The sequence below is a fragment of the Triturus cristatus genome, chromosome 12, assembly GCF_964204655.1.
Source record: "Triturus cristatus chromosome 12, aTriCri1.1, whole genome shotgun sequence".
Classification (NCBI taxonomy): Eukaryota; Metazoa; Chordata; class Amphibia; order Caudata; family Salamandridae; genus Triturus; species Triturus cristatus.
This window is the reverse complement of record NC_140595.1, coordinates 264,370,456-264,388,452: the sequence shown is the minus strand read 5'-3', so window position 1 is coordinate 264,388,452 and position 17,997 is coordinate 264,370,456. Positions and strand designations below refer to the sequence as shown.

The 17,997-nt window shown below is 44.2% G+C and overlaps 1 protein-coding gene and 1 pseudogene across 3 annotated transcripts in view; both read left to right on the top strand.

Annotated features, from left to right (window-relative positions):
- The window catches only part of LOC146775817 (FH1/FH2 domain-containing protein 1-like), a 2,636,482-nt gene that overhangs the window by 542,100 nt on the left and 2,076,385 nt on the right, over positions 1-17,997 (top strand). The window lies entirely within an intron of this gene.
- LOC146775821 (keratin, type I cytoskeletal 17 pseudogene) lies at positions 11,057-12,296 on the top strand (annotated as a pseudogene).

Sequence of the window (17,997 nt, the reverse complement as noted above, 5' to 3'; positions counted from 1 at the left end):
GGTGACTAGGCGATACAAAAGGGGGTGGTGATGGACGGAGTATCAGAACCAATCAAACACTCACACCCAGTCAACAGATTTGGGTTTGATCCATCACCGTTCTTTAGCCCACTCTGCCACCCCAGTTCAGACATGGCCATATGCAAATCAGTCTGACCCTGTGCTTCATGGGAACAGTCCAGCCCGAACTGCCAAGCCATGCCTTCCCTGGACCGGAAACAAGCTTCCTAGGACCGGTTTCTGGCATTTCAGCCGTCTTCAGCCAGGCTTGCTTGAATCCAGTGGCAAAGTGAGCAAGGGACTCACGTCTGAGCATACCCTGCCAACTTATGGCGAACAAAGCGATACAAAAGGGGGTGGTGATGGACGGAGTATCAGAACCAATCAAACACTCACACCCAGTCAACAGATTTGGGTTTGATCCATCACCGTTCTTTAGCCCACTCTGCCACCCCAGTTCAGACATGGCCATATGCAAATCAGTCTGACCCTGTGCCTCATGGGAACAGTCCAGCCCGAACTGCCAAGCCATGCCTTCCCTGGACCGGAAACAAGCTTCCTAGGACCGGTTTCTGGCATTTCAGCCGTCTTCAGCCAGGCTTGCTTGAATCCAGTGGCAAAGTGAGCAAGGGACTCACGTCTGAGCATACCCTGCCAACTTATGGCGAACAAAGCGATACAAAAGGGGGTGGTGATGGACGGAGTATCAGAACCAATCAAACACTCACACCCAGTCAACAGATTTGGGTTTGATCCATCACCGTTCTTTAGCCCACTCTGCCACCCCAGTTCAGACATGGCCATATGCAAATCAGTCTGACCCTGTGCCTCATGGGAACAGTCCAGCCCGAACTGCCAAGCCATGCCTTCCCTGGACCGGAAACAAGCTTCCTAGGACCGGTTTCTGGCATTTCAGCCGTCTTCAGCCAGGCTTGCTTGAATCCAGTGGCAAAGTGAGCAAGGGACTCACGTCTGAGCATACCCTGCCAACTTATGGCGAACAAAGCGATACAAAAGGGGGTGGTGATGGACGGAGTATCAGAACCAATCAAACACTCACACCCAGTCAACAGATTTGGGTTTGATCCATCACCGTTCTTTAGCCCACTCTGCCACCCCAGTTCAGACATGGCCATATGCAAATCAGTCTGACCCTGTGCCTCATGGGAACAGTCCAGCCCGAACTGCCAAGCCATGCCTTCCCTGGACCGGAAACAAGCTTCCTAGGACCGGTTTCTGGCATTTCAGCCGTCTTCAGCCAGGCTTGCTTGAATCCAGTGGCAAAGTGAGCAAGGGACTCACGTCTGAGCATACCCTGCCAACTTATGGCGAACAAAGCGATACAAAAGGGGGTGGTGATGGACGGAGTATCAGAACCAATCAAACACTCACACCCAGTCAACAGATTTGGGTTTGATCCATCACCGTTCTTTAGCCCACTCTGCCACCCCAGTTCAGACATGGCCATATGCAAATCAGTCTGACCCTGTGCCTCATGGGAACAGTCCAGCCCGAACTGCCAAGCCATGCCTTCCCTGGACCGGAAACAAGCTTCCTAGGACCGGTTTCTGGCATTTCAGCCGTCTTCAGCCAGGCTTGCTTGAATCCAGTGGCAAAGTGAGCAAGGGACTCACGTCTGAGCATACCCTGCCAACTTATGGCGAACAAAGCGATACAAAAGGGGGTGGTGATGGACGGAGTATCAGAACCAATCAAACACTCACACCCAGTCAACAGATTTGGGTTTGATCCATCACCGTTCTTTAGCCCACTCTGCCACCCCAGTTCAGACATGGCCATATGCAAATCAGTCTGACCCTGTGCCTCATGGGAACAGTCCAGCCCGAACTGCCAAGCCATGCCTTCCCTGGACCGGAAACAAGCTTCCTAGGACCGGTTTCTGGCATTTCAGCCGTCTTCAGCCACCTGGTGACTAGGCACTGCGTATGGCCTATGCCGATGCGTTGGGTTATGTTTGGCAAATTCAACTTTTGTTCATCAGTCTCCCTCTACCTCGAACTTGTGCCTGGTTTGAATCCAATTATTTATGTTGTTAGTCAATCAGGACATTGAGACTTTGTTTCCCTTCTACGGATTACTCACATGGTATTGCTTTACATTTCAGTACCATGTCCTGTTTGTAAATTTTTTAAATATGGACTTTAATTTTGGTCTTCTGCCTGCTTTTGCCTGTGAAACTCCGCTAATTCCAGTGTTGGTATGTCGCATCATGGGATAGGTAGTCCCACAGAGGCCGAGGCACGGGCTCGGAGGCGGAAACACTTGTCAAATATTCACACTATGTGCTCAGTTGGGCTCCCTGGGAAGCGATTGCTATTTTATCCTGTCCCGATGCTCCTCGCAAAATTTGTTTGGATTGGAGATTTCAGAGACTGGGTCAAAGATAACTTTGCTCACGTAAGAAACGTCAGAGGCCATATGCTGGCGGATCCGTTCCAAGCGGCGAAAAATATGTTGGGTCAGAGGTTGCTGCTAAGTGACTATTGAGGGAAAACACAACAGCAGGATTCTTCTAATGCATGTAATATATTTTGTTTTTTATCATTCAGGCGAAACGCATTGGGGGTTTGGCGGCGCAAAGCATATGTAAATAAGTTTCCGACTAGGGCGGAGGGCTTGTTTATTATATATTTTAACATGCAGGCAATACAGACGGTTAAATATTTATATTTATATATATATATTCTACTAGCGGTCGCCAGTAGACAGTTATAGTTAAGACCGTGTTTCCATAGGAAATCTGAAAATTCTATTTTGAATAACTTTAGCGCCGGTTGACGAATCCTCGCGAATTTTTCAAAATAGGTGGGGCGCTCCGCTCCTACCCTGAAAGTCTCGGGGTGATTAGTCAAGCGGGGGCCGAGAAAAAAGGGGGGTCCCAAAACGCGTTTTCCCCATGCATTTTTCCATAGGGACCTTTAGTCCAAGGTACAGCCCGAACGGCTGAACAGAATTACTTGAAATTTGGCAGAGAGGTAGTCCTCAGCTCAGGGATGTGCCTTTTCAATATCTGTAGTCAATCTGTTCAGTAGTTCCTGAGAAAATGTCAGTTAAAAGTACATATATATCTACAGGCGCGCACCGTGCGCACCCGGTGCGCGCACGGTGACGTGCGCGAGCGCAATTCTGATTGGTTGTTAGATGTCAGTAAACATTCGAATCGGTCGAAATCAGGAAGTGTCGGCCGCCATTTTGTCTCTTGCAGTCTGAGGCAATGAAAAACAAAGGTGGAGAACGTGAAAAGGGGGCAGGGTGGACAGTTCCTGACCCCCTAGCCTTTGTCAGGGGGTCACTGAAGGTCCCCCAAGGGTGAAAAAAACATTTATTTTTTTGACGAAAAAGCGCGGGGTGCGCGCACCGTGCGTTCACGGCACGCACAACGCATCGTGGGTCCTCGGTGTACGAAGCGCACCGAGTGCCCACAGTGCGCGCATGGTGAAAAACCTGAATTTTTTTTTTTTTAATAAATACATAACTTAGCATTTAAAAAACCGTACAAATTCACTTAAAAAACCATAGGTTTCACACACGTTATAGTTAGGAATTAGCATTTAAAAAAACCTTGCAAATTCACTTAAAAAACCATAGGTTTCACACATGTTATAGTTAGCTGGACATTTCCCTCGTAAAAAAACAATGAAATTCCCCCGTTATAGTTCGTGCAGGCAACTATAAATCACACGACCGCAATCCTCTGCTGATGACGCCAGATATTACATCACTGATTACATATGTGTCTTTCTGAAAAATAAATATTTGTAATATATGTATAGCTAAAGATTAATGGAAGAAGACGGGTAAATAGGTGTCTAAATACAGTGATGTAATATCTGACGTCATCAGCAGAGGATTGCGGTCGTGCGAGTTATAGTTGCCTGCACTAACTATAACGGGGGAATTTCATTGGTTTTTTACGAGGGAAATGTCCAGCTAACTATAACATGTGTGAAACCTATGGTTTTTTTAAGTGAATTTGCATATATATATATATCTATATATATATCTATCTATCCACACAAGTTGCCGCGATGCAAAACAACAGGGAACAACAGCGGTCTGCAAGCAGGTAGGTAATTTATTCATTCCTTAGCATGACGCGTTTCAGCATATTGCCTTCATCAGATGCCAAACAAACATTACTGGTGCTACTGCGCAGTTCCTCTTTTGAATGCTGCCTGCATTCCCCCCATTGGTGGAGGCCCGGTGGCCCGAAAGAACTGCAAGTCCCAGCATCCCCCATCTTGGGACACTGACGGTAGCTGCCAGACAACGGAGCCAGTGTAACTCAGACTCCGCACTCCCTGCCTGCTGCGACCAACGTCTACTGCAGCCTGCCGATACGGACCAGTTTAGGGGTCGCCGGTAAATGCTCAGCGACTCGCCATGTGAACATGGCCCCATGCTGGCCAAACACAGTCCTCTTGTGGCCGCAGCGCTTCCAGAAATAATCGATCCCTCGAAGAAAGTACATGTATGCCACTCACTTCTGGAAGCGTTAGGACGGGTTCCCTCAGCGTGCAGTGGCCGCACGCAACATATCCACACAAGTAGCCACGATGCAAAACAGGGAACAACAGCGGTCTGCAAGCAGGTAGGTAATTTATTCATTCCTTAGCATGACTCGTTTCAGCATATTGCCTTCATCAGATGCCAAACAAACATTACTGGTGCTACTGCGCAGTTATATATATATATATATATATATATATACACACACACAAACTTATTTAGTATAGAGTTCTATCGCATGCACTATTTTTCTTTTTAGAAATGTTTTTTTTTTAGAAATGTTACTTTTTAAGTATTATTTTCAATAGACTTGCGTACCACTTTTTAGTAGTACGTAGAATTTTAAGTATGTTGTTCAGTCAGGTGAGGAGTGGGGGTTATGTTCCATATAGGTACCCTAATATAGGCTTAGATAGTCACTTAACCCTTCACCTATATTCTCCCTACCATTGCACTACATAACTGTTCCTAGTACTGACCTTTTACCTAGTTACGGTAATGTCCAAAGATGGCATGGGGTTTTCGCTGAAAAGCTTAAGCCTCATTCATTATGCTTGAGGATTCTTGGAATCACAGAAGGCCTACCATCTCCTGCATTATAACCATGTATAAGGGTCATTCCTGCCGTCATCCCAGTCCGAGCAAGGTATATCCCCAGGGGGTACTACTTTGGGTATATACACATCACCTCTTGCTGAGATAGTCAGAGGAGAAAAGGCCTTCCATGCCGACGCACTGATGCAAGACGCGGAGGCTCCTGCACGCAGACACTCCAGCTCGCAGTGGTCTGACATCCCTTCCGGTATGTCCATCTCTATACTAAGACGGGGTCCCACAGTCTCTCAATTCGGGTAATGGGGTTGACTTTATCCTAGAGGGATTCCTGGCTTTACACCCACATATGTGCAAGGTACACTTGGGGACATCTAGTTAGGGACGCATCATAGGAGTACGCATTTTACTACTGTCATGTATTTTATGTACTTGCCTGTATTCATTGTTTTAGCACGATGGTAGAAATCTGCTATCCTTTTACTTTGTAAGTGCTTATAATCATATCTGTTACTGTCTAATGGTTGTTTCAGCACACCTATTTTACACTAGAATGACGCTGATTAAATAAATGCTTATTGAGAAACGTTCCCACCGTTTATTCTGTGTATCTCTCTGACACAAAGGGAACACGAGTGACTGAGCGAAAAGTGGTACACTGTTTCCACGATTCTGAGGGATCAGGGTTGTCATGTTCAATAGTTGCCAAGAACTATTCTCTCCTTGGTAAGAGGGCTTTCTAGTGGCACTGTGAGCTAGCTGGTATAAAGGCTAACACATTTGGTAGGGGTGTCCAGAATCAGCCTGACTCCAATCCTACTGTATATGTTGTCTAAACGCACGGATCCTAGATAGGTTTATAGTAACTACACGGCATAACCAGATATTATTGGATATCCAATTTGGCTTCCATGAAGCCATGTCAACTACAGACCCATGTCTCAATCTGTATCTTTTGACAGCCAAATACACACTGATTCAACTGGGTGTATTGTACATAGTCTTCATGGACCTTACGTCCGCATTTGATCAGGTTAATCAGACTAAGTTGTGGGACATTTTAATGTATTTGGGAGTGGACCCTTGTATTGTTTGTTTGCTCAAATCACTCCATGCCCAGACGACAGCGACAGTGAGATACACATAGAAGGGCGCACTCACAAACCATTTCAATTGTACGAGGGGGGTGTGCCAAGGCTGTATTTTGGCTCAATTTTTATTCTCTATCTATATTAATGTTGCTGAGGCGGCTTTATTGGCACTTCAGTCGGATTACCCTAGAGTTGGGAGGAGATCCCTGCCAGTTCTACTCTATGCCGATGACGCAGAGCTTATGGCCCACACGGCCTGGGGACTGCAGATTTTAATAGATGGTTTTTGTTTCTTTTATGGACAGCCTGGACCCATCTGTTAATTTTACTAAGTCATATGTAGTAGTTGCAAGTAGTCGGGGTCTCATGTGAAAAGTTTTAAAGCTGGTCTCCACACTCTAGCTAGGGTCCCGGTCTTTCCATACCTAGGAGTGTTATTTGACGATCGATTACATTGGAGAGCCCTCTTAGATGGGAAGCTTAGTGAGCTGAACAAATCTGCAGGGGCAGTTACCAGCTTTGCTAGTGGACTGGGTTCATGGGCACCGGAACTCATTTTAAAACTGTACAAATCTAAGGCCATCGTGAAAGTGTTACACAGCAGTGAAGTCTGGGGGTATGTCCCCTCTCATAGATTGCAAGTGACAGAAAACAAGTTTTTGTGCCGGATCCTGCTCATCCCCCAAGGTACACCAGCCTGATCTGTACACCAAGAGTTAGGGGTTGATTATTTGGTGGACGGTGTGGTAATTAAATCCTTCCTTTGCTGGTTAAAGATATGGACATGCGAAGATAAGGATTTAAACTGCCTAATCTTAGCGGACTCTCTGGCTTTGGATCACAGTAATGAAATCCCCTGGATACTCTATATAAAGGAATCCTTTCAGGCTATGGGTAGGCCTGACCCTTTTATTTTGCACATGTCACTTTATGCCCCTGGAATGTCAACATCACAAAAGACTTACACCATAAATTTGCCACTGCCGAGCGTGAAAATATTGAGCTCAGCAAACCTACAGCGAGGGCTTATTTAATGTTAAAATCTGTGGCGGGTATGGAGCCATATCTTCTTACACTATCTAGTGCCCAAGATGAATTTTTAATTACACGCTTCAGATTTAATCAACTTCACTATCTTTTAGCTTCTCCGCCTGGATTTCTTCCTCTTACTCAGAGGCCCTTGTGGCTGCGATCTCGGATTGCCACAGGACACGCTTCATTTTGTTTTATTCTGTAAATTGTTCTCAGTTTCTAGAAAACGTTTCCTCTGGCCTTTATTAAAGAGCCTGCAGTTTAGGCAGGCCAAAGTTGCACTTTTGCACCTGCAGTTGTTACCAAACTTCCATACACTTCACGCAGTGATATGTTTTTTGTGGGCAGCTCCTAGATCTAGGCTATCAAGAATAGATTGATCTCTCATAGCTTTGTATTTATGAGGACACTGTTGAGGCAATAGGGTGTATTGTCCTAGATTTGCGCCGCTCCACTGTCTTGTCTTGTTTTTATTAAGTAGCGATGTTTTACCGGTATGCAGTGTTTTTTTACACTGTATGATTATTGTACCTTTTATGGATGTTTCTTTTCATCCGAATAAAGAATGAATTATTACTATGAGCAGGTGCTTTACGAAACATTGGGATTGTACATCGTAAAAAATCAAAATGAGAAACTAAGCCATAGCGAAGTTCCCTTGAACAATTTATTACTTATGATTGTCAAGTGTCACTGAAGATACTATAGGAGTAGTTGTGGGAACACATACTTCCATTAGGAGAAAAATAAGTCTTTGTAGATATTGGTAATGCACGTTGAAACCGAATGGACACTCCTTGGTTGGCTGGTATAGAGTTGGTGTAGGAAAACCTAGGCTCCATCAGAGAGCCTTCACCCTCAGTTGGATTAGAAAGGCTGGAAAGTTTAAGGTTTGGTTGAGGACAGTCTCAGAAGTTAGTTAACCATAACCAAATGATATGGGTTCAGTGAGAAGTTGTTCCCAGTCTCTAAATCCTGTATTTTGCCTTTTGTTGCAGCAGTAGGCAGTCAATTACTTTTTGCTTAAGCTTCCATTGCTCTTGGTGTCGTTGAATATAGAGATCCTCCTTTTCCTACTGTCAAATCATTTTAGCCAAGAATAACTGTAACCAAGAAGAGACCCCTACATCAAAGGAACTATTTATCTTGTGTCAGCTAATAAGAGAGTGTCTAAATCAATCTCCGCTCCAGCAATAGGATTCCTCATTCGCATATGCGCTAGAGAGAGCAAATGCCATCCGACACAGACCCAAGCACGCACCTGATAAGCACTAAGAAGTTCTCCTCATTGTTTACAACCATGTCTCTTCTGTGAATGCTTCTGCCAAAGCCCCAAACTCGAGGCATGTCGCAAGGCTGGCCTGTGGCTCCTTTTCACTGATGCTTCTTTACTTTGCCCCTTTGTTCACCTGGATCTCGGATTTTCTTTTGTGCCACCTAATACATTTCTCCTGTTAAACCTAAAAAGAATAGACAGGCTTGCTGCCATATTTGTGTTGCTCCCGTGCACTCAGCTGCTGAAATTTGTCGGAGAAGGCCACAGTTTTCATCATCTGTGAGGCTTCATGCCACACAGGGACTTGCTAATACGCTGCTGCTCTACTTCTGCAGTCCTGATCGCGGAATCTGAATTACTTGTCTCCCCTTGCCATGTTGTTGCAGATGTAAGACTGCAGGCCTGCCGAGAGCCTTTGAGAAATGTTGCAGTCTTGGTGAGCTTCACAGCACATGTGCCAATGACAATATAACACTGTTTAAGAAGGAATACCAATACAAAAACATTCCATTCATCTAAATTATGAAAATGCAATAAATTACATGAGTATTGTCTCTTTTGTTTTTTTTAGAGCAAGCAGTTAAACACAGATCAAAAACAACCAGGCCCCTTCCCAGATAGACACTTGTGTAACCCATTATTAGGAAACAGAATTACCTCTTTCTCCGAAAATAGGTCTTGAGTCGAATGTTAAAAATAATTTGAGTAGAAGAGAGACATTCTGGTAGGTGTTCCATATCTTGGCTTCAGAATATTTACGGGATTCCTCATCTACTTATTTTAGCATTTATCTTGCCACTATTAGTTTGGATTTGTTGCTGTAACTGAGGCATCTCACGAGTCTAATGGATGAAAAGGTATGTCAAATACTTTGCTAATCGAGTCCTAGTGCATTTCTGAAATGGATTGAGTCGGAATTGACAGTAAGCCAAATTGTAGGCAGCTTTCTGTGAGATGGTGATACTTTTTATGAGATGTCGATACTTTAAGTCCCAAGATGACACTGATGGTTGTCTTTAGAATGCCCTCTTGGTTGGCTAACAGCTTACCAAACATGCAGTACTGTAGCTGTGATACCACTATAGCTTGTATTAGGAGATACCGTTCTTCAAATTGCAACAAAAGGGGGGGGGGGGGACATGTGAAATGTAATTGAGATGCAAGTCAGCTAACTTGACCACAACTTTGACATTCGGTTGAAGGAGAAGAGGTTACTCAAAAATCATCTTTAAATTCCATACTAATAGAACAGGAGTGAGCTATAACATCAACATGAGTAGTTTATCTGATATACTTTTGCTTTAACTCTTGGAAATATCTCTTACGTGCTTGCATCCCATATGTTAGAAACTGTTCAATCAATTCAGTGAGCCCGAGGTCCTTATTTTCCCTATCAAACCATTCCTTTCTAAACTGCATAACTTGCCACCTTAACCGAGTTACCGTCTAAAATATTCAAGGTTTTTATCATGAATGTATGCTTAAAAACCATATGGACAGTTACAAAAGCAAAACTACGTGTAATAGGATAATAAGGTTGGAGAAGCTCACCAATGCATAGTATGTTTGTTTTCTTTAAGCAAAATTATATCTGTAGTACATTCTTATGTGAACAGTTAATGGTTATACGTAACTATTGTTCACCAGACAAGGTAATTTTACTTATTGTATTTTCCAGAACATTTGAATGAGCTAATTTAGGCTTCCACTTTGTCCTCGGGCACTAGTTTGCAGAAACTTACATGTCATTAATCAAGGAGAATAGCATTTTAGTCTCTATTTCTACAGTCAGGGGTCTAAACTATATTCATTCTGGATCATCAGGCAGGGCTAAATTTATGCCTGACATCCAACCCTGGTACTCAGCCCTGTAGCTCTTTATAACACCATGGGTTAACCAAATATGAGCACAAGACCCTATATTAGTACATTGACTTCAATTTATGTTCTTTTGTTTTTACCAAATATTTTTTTGGGGAGAAAATTGCACCCACATACAATAATAATGACACACATGGTGAGTTAAATTCATCAAACCACAGATATAGCACTTGGAGAAATACGTATATGGGAAAATAAGTATACTTTGAGGAATATAGCAGGAGGTATAAAGAGAGATCTAGAGAGTAGGGAAGAATAGAAGGAAGAGAGGAGGGAATATTGAGACAAAGGATTGTTAGTTAAGTTCACCCCTCCATGGCAAGTACCAGCAAATTCACCACCAGAAGTCTCCAAAAAGAGACACGGTGTCAGCTAGATCAGCTATACTGTCCCTCACCTTCACCTCCCTTGAGAGGTTCCAACAATGACCCCAGCAACTTGGACAGCATTTCCACTAATGTTCTCAATTTTTACGGGATTACCAAACTTGTTCCTCTCATTTTGTACAGTAGACTTGACTTGCACCAAGTTCCATACTTGAACTTCCACTTTTTTCACACCTTTCTTCAGATCATACCAGCTTTTCTGCTTGAGCAATGCTTGCATTCTTTTTGACCAATCACATCCAGTTCTCAGCGTCTGACTGAGTGAAACTTTGGTTGAAGAATAAGTAGTAGTCCTATAAAACCACAGCATGCCTTACCGAATTGAGAACCTGGTTCCCACTCTTAGCCCATTTAATACATTCCCCAACAACCCAGTTCATTCTCTTAACGAGACCTTTGCTCTAGGTATGATACGAGATACTGAGATGCTTAATACCATATGATTGAAGGAAACTCTGAAATTCCCTGCTACCAAATTGGATACTACTGTCAGAAATGAGAATTTCTGGAAATCCTTTCCTCCAGAAAATCTCTCTAAGGAACACTACCACAGCATTTCCACTGGGCTCCTTTACAAATTTGAGCTCGGGCCACTTGGAACAGTAGTCCATCAATACCAAGGCCCTGGGCCCTCCCGCGACTACAGCCACTACTACAAGCCCATCGAAGACCTGCAAAACAAGATCCACGCTGCCACCACGGACAATGCCAAGACCCTGCTGCAGATCCACAATGCCAAGCTGACAGCTGATGACTTCAGTAGCAAGTATGAGAGTGAGCTGGCCCTTCACAACAGTGTGGAGGCTGACATCAATAGCCTACGCCGGGTCCTGAATGAGTTGACTCTTGCCAGGTCAGACCTGGAAATCCAAATCGAAAGCCTGAAGGAGGAACTGGCCTATCTCAAGAAGAACCATGAGGAGGAGATGAACGCCCTGCGTGGCCAAGTCCGTGGGTAGGTCAACGTGGAAATGGATGCGGCACCAGGTGCAGACCTGGGCAAGATCCTGTCTGACATGAGCCCAATACGAAGATCTGGTGGAAAAGAACCGCAGAGATGCCGTGGCCTGGTTCTTCAGCAAGACGGAGGAACTTAATCGTGAAGTTGCCACCCACAGTCAACAGATCCAGTCCAGCGAGATCACAGACTTAAGGCGCACCCTCCAGGGGTTGGAGATAGAGCTGAAGACCCAGCTAAGCATGAAATCGGCCCTGGAAGGCACCCTTGCGGAGACCGAGGGCAGGTACTGCATGCAACTCAAGCAGATCCAGGCCATGGTTTCCAACGTTGAAGCGCAGCTAGCCGAACTCAGAAACAACATGGAAAGGCAAAGCCAAGAGTACAAGATCCTCATGGATGTGAAGACATGCCTGGAAATGGAGATCGCCACCTACCACCACCTGCTGGAGGGAGAGGATGCCCAGCTCTCGTCCAGGGCTACCAAAGATGTGCTCCAAACCACCCGACAAGTCCGCACAATCGTTGAAGAGACCATGGATGGGAAGATTGTCGCATTCCATGAGAAAGTCCACAAGTCTGCCTTCTGAGGGAAACATGAAGAGATCTATAAGTACCCAAGCTGGCAAACCGTGGGCACATCACTGGATAAAGACCACAGCCATCCCAAACCTTGTGGCTAGTCCAGCTATACCAGATATCCTCTAAAATGGGTCCTTCCCATAGAGTTGCTTCCATCTTCTTCTTTCTTGTCTGTCTAGAGATGGGGGAGCCAAACACTGCATAATGCAGCCCTGGTATTTAATCATTTTTGGCTTATTGGACATTGAAGTGAAGAGAATAAGGAGCTGGCATGAGTCAAACACTACCGTTCATCTTGTGCTTCTGAACGTCAGGCTGGACCCATCACCAGGCAACAGCTAGCCATCTTCCATAGGTCTCCACCGCTTCATCTGCCTCTGTCATGCACAATCCAGATTGCTACTTACATGTAGCAATCTGAGTATACTCTTGAGTATTTGATGAGTGATTCGATCATCAGTGATCTGCACCGGAGCTGCTGAAAGACTAATTAGTCGTTGCCTCTACCCCCAACCTCCCTTAACTATGTCGCCTGGACTCTACATCTTATGGATTTCCACCCTGGGACCTATTTTTTAAACAATCTCATATTAGATGCCGAGATGACTCTGCATGATGTTTGTTTATTGGCATTGGCCCGAGTATCTACGTGGCCCCACCTGGGTTCTGGTGCCGCTTGCTCTAAATTTTGGGGCTCCATAAGACACTTCCACTACCCGTCTACCAGAACTGATATGCTTCCCTGCCCACTGTTTTTTTTTTCTCCCCTCCCTTCCCTCCTTCCTCTACTGGGGTCATGATCCCCTATGTTTGATTATGCAACTGTAACTAATGTAACCATGCAAATCTGCTATCTTTGTTATTCCCTACTGTGGAAACCTGAGCAACATAGCTGATGCCCGGTGGAGCTGCTAGACCGCTATAGAAGAGATTGGCCCTGGTTTACCCCCTCGACCATCACCTACCCAGCCGGACATTAGGCATAGTTCTCCTTGTCTCCCCTTTTCGTCTCCCTCCGCCCCCTCCCTCCAACGAACTACTGTTAACTTTGTTCTTTTTCCTGTGTTTTTACTATGCTCTTGTAACGGACGTAATTTGTAACTTGTAACGCAACGATCCTCATGTAAAGCACTCTGATACCTCTGGGTCTAGCCAGCGCTATATAAAACTCTTCAAATAAATACAAAACTTAAAAAGGTACGTAAGCCATCCAAACTAGAGCAGTCATAGCTCAAAGGGGGTTGACTTTTTGTAAAAGGTCTAGTTCCAGCCACAATAAACATGAGGATTTGTTGTTGAAGTCACAATATTGTTGGTAATTGTCCTCACTCCTAATAAACCATACCAATGCCCACAATGTACAATAAGAAATATTATTGTTTTTCCATTTGGAGAGGATGGTCTTTGTGTCTATAGAGAGCAGAATAAGCAGGAAGCAATCCCTAGCAGAAAAGACTCTATCAAGGATCTGTCAGAGCAGGCTTATATCCCCAGTGTGAGTAATAAATGATTTAGGGACAACTTGATATTAATATTGTTATTCAGTGTGGCGTCAATTCCCTTCCTTAAAGGCTGCACATGTTTACAGTAGAAGAGTAAGTGGGCCAGGTCACCTACAGGATGGTCACAGTTCCAACAAGCAGCTGACGGTAAGCCCCCGTGTTTGTGTAGTCTCCTAGGGGTCCAATAAGACCTATAGGCTGTCCAAAACTTACGTTGTAGTATCAGAGGAATATTTTTTGATGTAAAAGGGAATCCCAAATATTATCCCTCGATGTTGAGTGATGGGTTCATTATTATGTCTAGAACAGGAGTCCTCCTATACCCGCTGAAGATATGTAGTGTCCGGTTTGGACTTTTTTTTTTTTTTATAAGATTCTGTAGATTATTAAAGCAGTATGAGTCTTGGAAAATAGTTTCTCAAGAAACTGCTTGGATGAGGGCATTTAATATACTGTAAAGCGAATTTTAATTTAATAAAAATTATAGAAATCATATGGCTGCAGGCTGAATCTTTCATTAACATAGCAAAGGAGATCGGGTTAACAGGTTGAACAATGTCTTTAGCGTAGAGGATACCATGGGGTGGCCACTCTTAACAGAAGGATAAGATAGGCTCTAGCCTTTTAGCACGGTTAAACCATAAGAAGGCAAATTCTTAGCCCTTTATTCTCTGAAACACCTGTCTAGATATTTTATAGCCAAAATTGAATAATTTATTAACTAGGAGTGAAAGATTCTAAGTTGTTGAACTGTCAAGGTGTTGATAAAAGAAAGAGGGCTTACAAGATCTAATATGGTATTAACCCATGCCGGACGATTGGTAAGATTTTGGGTGAAACCACCAAGTGGTTTGTTGGGCCAGAAATGCTATGTTAGAATTCTTAAATTCCGGGAGGTTTAGGCCACCTCTGAATTTATTTGATTGTACTGTATTTGCGGACCAAGCATCATCTTCACTGTTTCGAGCGACCCCCACCAAGCGATAAATTTAGGGGACCTAGTCTCGCTTACTTTTTTGATTTTGGCCAATTAAGTTTCTTCTAAGTGGGCCCTGGTGGCTTCTACAGAGTCTGCAAATTCAATATTTCAATCTGGACTGTTGTAATTTTAAGTTAGGTTTGGTGGCTATATGTGTAAGCCATGGCATATTTAAGGGGGCAGTTTCATTTATTTTCTTTGTTTGAAGAGTACTCTGAGACAGTAGCGTAAGTTGAGATGATAATATGGATTTCATGCACAGCTGTGTCAGGTTCTGTAGAGAAGATTAAAACATCATCAGCATAAGCTGCCAGATTTTGGGGGCTACTTTTGAAAGGGATACCCTTAACATCTTTGTTAATCCTAATAGAGTGTAGGAACGGTTCTATTGAGAGCAGAAAAAGGAGGGGGGACAAATGACAACCTTATCTGGTGCCCTGCGACAGACAAAATATATCTAAGTAAGTAAACTTTTTATTGTGTATGGTTAATTAAAACCTTTACAAAAAAGTAAAATTCAAAAGAGCTTATTCCATTTAAATAAATAATGAAAGCATTTACGGAATGATGACCTTTTTATTTTTTTTTGTAGAAATAAAGTCCAACTTTCATTGTCTATTTTCAAAGTCATTTATTCCAATAAGTCTTTAGGTTTTGCCCAATAGGTCACCTCTTTTTTCGTTTTTCAGCAGAAGGAGACTAGCTTTCTGAAAAAATCTGGTGGCCCTGCAAGCTGTTTGTTCAATACTAACATAGCTGCCGACCGACATGTTCTAATTTGGAAAAGGCGGAATATCTGTAGGAGATACCGTCTCAATTTACTCAGAAGTGGACAGATGCACAGGACATGAATCAAGGTTTCTTCAGAGAGACCACAAAGCCTGCACAGCGCTGTTGGCCATGATTGCTGCCATGCCGGGATCTGATCTTTTGTGGTATAGGTTCCCAGCCGTAGTCGTAGTAGCATTTGTTGCGTGGATGGTGTTATATAATTAACTAGATACGGTTGCGGGTCGCATTTCTCATACGTGGCCAGTACCATCCAGCCGTGTTTTTTCTTTGCCAGTGCTGCTTTATCGGCCATCCAGTATTTATGTTTTGCAGCTCCATTGGCTATTTTTTTGAAGGCCGCGAAGGTATGTTTGGATTCCACATCTCTTGCATGTCTAAACTTTTCAATGATTCTTCCAGTGTTGTTTTCCAAGCCTTTTTTCCTTTTGTTTGATTGTTAATTTCAGACCAGCAGTGACCCATCAGTGAGTCTTCTTGAGCTGCTCTTAGTTTCCAGCACGTTTTTATTGTGGCGGCTTGTCTGGCATGGTGCTGATTTAATAACCCGAATTCAAGTCGTACCTGCGCCTGAGATGCAAACTGCGGAATTTGAAAAAGATGTTTAAACAACACTGACTGTTGGAGGTTCAGGAAATTAGCGTCTTTACCTCAATATAGGTCGGAGCCATACGTGCGGGATGGTAAAAATTTGGCAGCAATCCCTTTCAGCAGATATTCATTGGATGGACATTTTAATTTAGTTAGTAGTATGTTTAAGGCGAACCGCAGTTTGTTTGCCTGGGCTTTTCTGTGCAGGGATGTGTTCTCTCAATGACCATCTTGAGTCAACCAGTACTCCCAAATACTTGTAGGTAGAACTTTGCTCTATATTATGTCCAAAATATATCTGATATTTGCCCATTCAGCTTTATTCCCGCCGATGGTATGTGGTAGACTGGCATGTCCATTCGTATGAAACGGTTATCCAGATTGAACTTCTCCAGTGCTTTCTTTAGGAAAGTAAAAAGACCTTATCAAAGGCCTTCTTCGCATCAAAGGCCATATTGGGAGAAGCAATCTGTTTAACTTTCACATGACAGAAAGTTCTGATATTGTCAGCTGCCACTCTCCTCATCACACAACCAGTCTGTGAGGGATAAATAAGAGAGGGAAGAACCTTTTCTAATTTGAGATCCAGAAGTTTAGTATATATTTTATCGTCTGTACTGAGTAAAGATATAGGGTGGACATTCTTAATAGCGAACGAGTCCTTACCCTCTTTTGGTATCACAACTATGGGACCGATTCCGGCCGCAAAACGAACCGACCGACACGGACCCGGACCGAATACCGACCGACACGGACCAGCGCCGTACGACCCGTGCAGTACGATGCAACGCGTGTGAATTCCAACCAACACGTACGGAATACAAGCTGTACGACCGAGCCGTAGGAAAAATAGTGATCTGGCTGGAAAACCAACGCGATTTTCACCTACCGACACGAACCCGGAATGAACCCGACCGTCCCTTACCCGCGATGTACGATTAGCGCAGTACGATGCAATGCGTGTAAAACCAGACCGACTCGCACGGAGACCAAGCCGCATGACCGACATGCACAGACAACCCGGCACACAAGCAATAGAGACAGCTGCGAACGACGCGTACCAAACACAGAAGACGGGCAGCGTGAACGAGGTGGAGAAGCCCGCACGAGACAACAGCAGCGTCCGTTTCCGTCACATGAACGTCTCCTTCATGCCTACAAAACACAAAGGAAAAAAGACAAAAAAAGGACCAAACAAGCTATGACAAAGCCAATAAATACCAAATAAAAAAAACATGGGACAAAGACACACCCACAACTCCAATTATATAAAGGACTACAATCACTACCCTCATCCCTTGCAAACAGGAGACACAGCCAGCAGCAAACACCAGTACACAGCAACCACAGACACACTCACAACTCCCCCATCACACAACTAACACACCATCAGCACCTCATACAAAAGCACACACACATACACACAGCAAAACCAACACCAACTCACCATCACTTGCACCCTCAAACACACATCACTCACCACCACCACCAGGCCTCCAAAGGAGAATCCAAAGTTCACAGATAGTGAGTTAGAAGGGTTGGTAGACGAGATCATCAGAGTAGAGCCACATTTGTTTGGTACATTGGTTCAAAGGACCCCCTTCTCACAGAAAACCAATATGTGGGCGAGGATTGTGGACAAGGTGAACGCACAAGCACTAGCAAGACGCACAAAGGACGACATCCAGAACAGGTGGTATGACGTGCGCAGGAGGGTCAAGAAACTCATCGAAAAAGATCACGCCCTGAGTCAGTGCACCGGCAGTGGCCCTCCTACCAAACCAGTTTACTTCAGGACCTGGGAGGAGAAGGTGCGGGACATCCTACCACCAGAGAGCGTCCATGGCC